Source organism: Crocodylus porosus, unplaced genomic scaffold, assembly GCF_001723895.1.
Source record: "Crocodylus porosus isolate Cpor-Errol unplaced genomic scaffold, CroPor_comp1, whole genome shotgun sequence".
In the NCBI taxonomy this organism is placed as follows: Eukaryota; Metazoa; Chordata; order Crocodylia; family Crocodylidae; genus Crocodylus; species Crocodylus porosus.
In genome coordinates, this window is record NW_017728947.1 from 18,419,060 (window position 1) to 18,424,248 (window position 5,189).

Here is a 5,189-nt window from a genome sequence, read left to right on the forward strand (position 1 = left end):
TGGCAGGCTTTGTGGGCTCCTCAGGGGCTAGCAAGCCAGCAGTTTTGAGCTCCCTGTGGCTTTCCGCACAGATGTCACAGGAGGTTTTCTCTCAAGAATTTGGGGTGCTATTTCTCTGAACCCCCTGAACATATCTTGTTGAAAGTTGGCAGACTTTGTGGGCTCCTCAGGAGCTACCATTCCTGCAAGTTTGAGCTCCCTGTGGCTTTGCATATAGAAGTTACAGGTGGTTTGCTCTCACAAAGTTAGGGTGCAGTTTCTCTGCACCCCCTGAACCTATCTTGTTGAAACTTGGCATGCTTCATGGTCTCCTCAGGAGCTACCATTCCTGCATGTTTCATCAAGTTCAGACAAGAAATGCCAAAGTTAAAGCCTGCTTTGACCTTGCCCATTATAGCCTATGGGGAAGTCGAAGCAGCTTGAATATTCAACTGAGCTTTGACCTTGAGTCAAAGCGGACCCGCTTCGACTCAAAGCGGATGGCAAATCAAAGCAGGACCTGGTTTAATATTCGACATGGCTGTCGAATCGAATATTACCTGCTCTGCACAGCCCTACAGATTACAGCTGAGCTGCAGGGCCTCCGCATAAGACCAGGCCCTGGCAGGCAAAGTGGGCAGTTGCTGTTGGGATGCAGCTGTGAAAAAATCTCCAGCTTCCCATCTACTGGTCCCAGGTACATTCATAGGTTTAGGACAAACTATGGGGATGGAGGAGGCCCCAGAGAAAATCCAGGCATGTGTTGAAGCCCAAGGAAGGGGGCAGCTGGGTCCAGGTCAGTCTTTGGACACCTAAGGTTGCAAATGGGCCTGAGGCTGAGGGGTCGAGTAGTTGGTCCTAATCAGGGAAGGAAATTGAGTGGCCTGGTGAGGGCCTAGAGGCAGGTTCAGCCCAGTGTTTGGTGAATTGCCTGGTCATTGTTCAGATGAGGGCCATGGTAGAGGCCTGAAAGGCTGCACCAGGACCAGGCAAGGAGTGAGAGTAGGCAAGCCTGATGGCCTACATGTTTGCACAAGGGTGCAGGGCAGGCTGAGTGTGGCTCAGTGAGGAGCAGAATGTAAGAGGCCCGGTGATAGAGGGTGGAGTGCAAGAGGCCCCTGTGAGAGGGGGGTGGTATGATTGAGGCCTGATGGGCAGAGTGGAAGGATGTATGCATGAGGCCTAACAAGGGGCTGAATTTGCCACGATCATATGCCCAATCTGTAAGAATCATCTGGATGCCATCTCCGAGGCATGAGACATGATAAGGGGAGGTCGGAGTCATGTGTGTACTGCCCTTTGGCATCAGGGTACAAGAAGGGCAGCCTCCTGCCTAATTAACATCTTAATTACTTTACAATATGGCTTAGCAGGTGAATAAGGTGAGTGGCTTGCCCAAAGACAGGTGGGTAACCAACACTGTGACTGGTCTGGGGTAGGCCCACTTGTCACACAGGAAAAGATATGTCAAACAGGAAAAGGGAACTAAGTATGATCCTATTCCATCCTGCCTAAGTCCCTGAAAAACAGTTAAATGCAAACAGTGGATGGGTCCCTGTCTTGATACCTGTTTTTTTGTGACTTAGTCTTAAAGCTAAGATGACAGTATGTTACAAAAGTAGGTGTGTTAATGTTTTTCAGGGATGTTAGCAAGATGCAAAAGGGTCACACTGAGATATTTAAGTCCACTTAGTTCCCTAATGGGCAGGATAGGATCTGGCAGCAATAGGATCTAGTCTAGTTAGGCAGGTATGCAGCTCTGTATACACACACCTGAGCATAAGTCCCAAACTTCTGGCCTGGCAGAAATAAGGAAGAGGAGGACCTGCCTATATTTTTGCCCAGTAACCAGGACATTAGCTCCCCTACCAAGGATTTGGAACCAGCATGTCTCCAACTCACCATACATAGTGCTCAAGCCACGAGGGCACAGGTTAGACATTGTGTAGTACTCTCCTCTTGAAACTGACCCACTGCACTTGCCTTTAATCACCATTGGTTGAATTAGATGGAGAGCAGTTTTTGCCCCACTGAGCCACACACTCTTCATCTTGCTTACATTCTCCTGACCCCATGTATCTCCCTCTTCTGGCTGCTCTCTTCTCCTCATCCCTACTCACTCCCATTCCTTTGACTCACATTCAAGGGAGTTCTCTGCCTCCTTTACTGTCCTTTCCAAGCCATACTTCCTCCCATTTCACAGAGAGGCCACGGCTGTCTCAGAACCTCTTATCCTTATTATGAGCCTCTGGAGACTATATGGGATTGTATTTATTGCATAGGCTACATAAGACTTTGAGGAACACAAGACTTGGACTGTTCATGCTTCAGCACTGAAAATGAAAATACTATCTTACAGACTTCATTCTGACTAATAAGCAGGAAAAACTCCTTTGACTGGAGGGTATGATCAAGGGAGGCAGACAAGCCAGCAGCAGTCATGGAGGCAACTGGAAAGATAATCCTGATTTTTGCCCTAGGAAAGGCAAATAGCAGGAAGGAGAGAGTCAGAGTGGCTGGTTTATTTAAAGGGAGTCAGAGCTCAGTCTATCTGCCAGTGATGGCATGCTGAAGGAGAACAAGCTTACCATGGTCCAGCTGTAAGTACAGTAACCATGTGGTGACTACTAATGAGATAACAACCACCTGATCTTGTTAAAAGGATATCAGTTCAGCTAGTGATGCTTGATCCTAGAGAGGGGAATTCCCAGCAAATGGAACAAGATAAATCCTGAGGAAAGGAACCTCCTAGGAAAGCCATCTGAAACACTGCATAGTGACATAGTCCTTGGGGAAAGAGCTTCAGTTAATTGGAAGGGCAATGAACCAAGTGTAAGAGTGTGCAGAGAAGAAAGGTGGAGCAATAAGATAAAGAGACCTGGATGGAAAAGCCATGCTACTAGGTGGCCTGGGCAAAGGCCTTTTTGATGACTGTTGAACTTTTGGTTAGTAAATGAGATCAGTGGGAGTAGGTGCTGCTTAGTACACAAGAGCCTTCTGAACTTATTCCCCCAACTGCGGGAGGGCGGGGAGGAAATCAGCGCAGAAACTCCAGTGTCACACCCAAACACTAGGGGGAGCATAACATAATTTGGCAATCTCCATAATTTTCAAGAAGACACTGCTTCTTGAAAAAAGAGCACTAACTGTAGCCTGTAATAGTGTGGTGGGAGAAAAGGAGAGATGCATAGAAAGTCTCTTAAGAAAAATCTCTTTCAATCTAATTTGAGGCCACATATCATAATATGGTGTCACCAAAGGTGGGATTATTTGGGTGCCATTTACCAAAGTGCTATATCTAAGAGCTAAGGCTAAGTTTAAAAGAAATATGGAGTCTGTATAAACTCCCCAGCTTAAAGATGGTTATACAGTCTCTGTAATGTATTTAATGCTAAATTACTGCTGTGCCTTTCTTAACCTTTACCGCATTCTAATGCTGTTTTTTTCTCTAGGCATTTTTCTCTAGGAATTATAATGATGCATACGGTGATTTCTCAATAGGAAGAGCAACGATGCTTCCCCCCTTCAGGTGAGGACAAATAGGGCAAGGTTTACCTCTTGAAGTGGCTACAGGCTAATACAGAAACATTTGAATGTGTCTAAAGCACAGATGCTTATGGAGGCAACAGTGATGATCAGTGTGTAATGGGTTAATGGAATGAGTAGTTTTTGAGGAGGATAAGAGGTGGGAGGTTGCTGTCATGAAAGAAGTCTCAAATCTAAGATGCGGGTGAAGGAGACAAAAGGAACAGTGCTAGGTCAAAAATGATTGGATTTAAATCAGTATCGTAACTCATGAAAGCAAGGCTTTGAGGAGCTATACAATGTAGCCTTCAAGGGAATTTCTGAAATGTGTACAAACATGAGTCAGTGTAGTTGTAAAAGCATAAATACTTCTGTTATACTAGCCACAATGCTAACATCATTTAAACAAGCAAAGGACAAAAAAGAATATTTATTCTGTGTTGACAAGCAGTTGTATATTGCTTGAGCAACATAGATTGAGAGTCCTAAGAGGTCTTACATTTTCATAGCCATTTTGAGAAATGAAGCAGCTTTGTGGAGTGTGCATTCAAGAATTTAAAATATATTGCTTGTTTTCAGCGTGATTCTCAAAGGATGTGCTGTGGCTTAGGAGCAGCACAAGTGTGCTGCAAAAAAATGGGCTGAATGAGGCTCCCACTGGGCTGGTCCTATGTAGCTGGACTGGGGCTCCAGCAAATCAGCCATGCATGGGTAGATTGGGACTTCCACAGAGGCATTGGGTTTATGGACTTTTAATCCAGAAAAAAAGCATACCCCAGATATTGAAAGTTGAGAAACACTGGTCTACACAGTACAGAGATGTACTGAGCTGGGCCCCAGAAGCTATAGTCATGTTTTTATGGGTTGAGTATCATGTAGATACTGCTATACCATTCCTGGTTCTGGAGCTAACTCAGGTCTCTCTACCCAGCACTTCACCATAGTGTAGACATACGATAAAACCATGAAACATAGACCTGGACAGAACACAAGTGCCTGGTCTAGTTTGTTTACATAGTAAATAGGTAACATGCAGCTTACAATGTCAGAGCTGATTGTATTAAACTTATTGGAGGCACTGAAAATATTGAAAGCTGGATGATATTAATTTTAACTACAATACTTTTTTCTTTCTACTACTGAACATGGGACTTCGGTCTAGTTTACTACAGAGCATGACTGTATAACTGGCAGCTCACAAGGAGTTAAGTGGTGGCTCCTAGGCACCCGCTTGGCACCGCTCCTCCTATTAGTCCAGCTGCAATAGCAGCCAAAGGTTCTGGGCTCTCCCTCGCTCTTCTTGCTGCTGCTTCCAGCCTAGAGGGCAAGGCAGTGCCATATGGCATGGGAAGCAGAGGGTGAGCCTGGGGTCACCTGGATGCATGGTGTGGTGGTGGGGACCATGCAGTGCAATGCCAAGCGGGGCTTGCATAGGCAGCAATTGGGGGAGGGGTCATCCACAGGGTGCATGGCCTGGGGACCCATGACTTGTCCTGGTGCAGCCCATGTGATGTGCAGCCATCACTTTTGCAGCCCCCTGGGTGTGCAGTCCCCATCTGCTTGGAAATTGGATACCCCTGCTAAAGGGTAAAAAGGGGGATACAACTAGTCTGAGACTCCAGTAGTTATTTTATGTTATCTGGCTGTGTTTAGATTTTAACTGACTAAAAAAATGCCTATTCACT

The 5,189-nt window shown here is 45.8% G+C and overlaps 1 long non-coding RNA gene across 1 annotated transcript in view; it reads left to right on the forward strand.

Annotated features, from left to right (window-relative positions):
- Positions 1-1,534, forward strand: part of LOC109321026 — a 12,810-nt gene extending 11,276 nt beyond the window's left edge. Inside the window, exon 3 of the long non-coding RNA XR_002103940.1 lies at positions 1,524-1,534. This is a non-coding gene — a long non-coding RNA (uncharacterized LOC109321026). The remainder of the gene's footprint in view (positions 1-1,523) is intronic.
- The last annotated feature ends 3,655 nt before the right edge of the window (positions 1,535-5,189 follow it).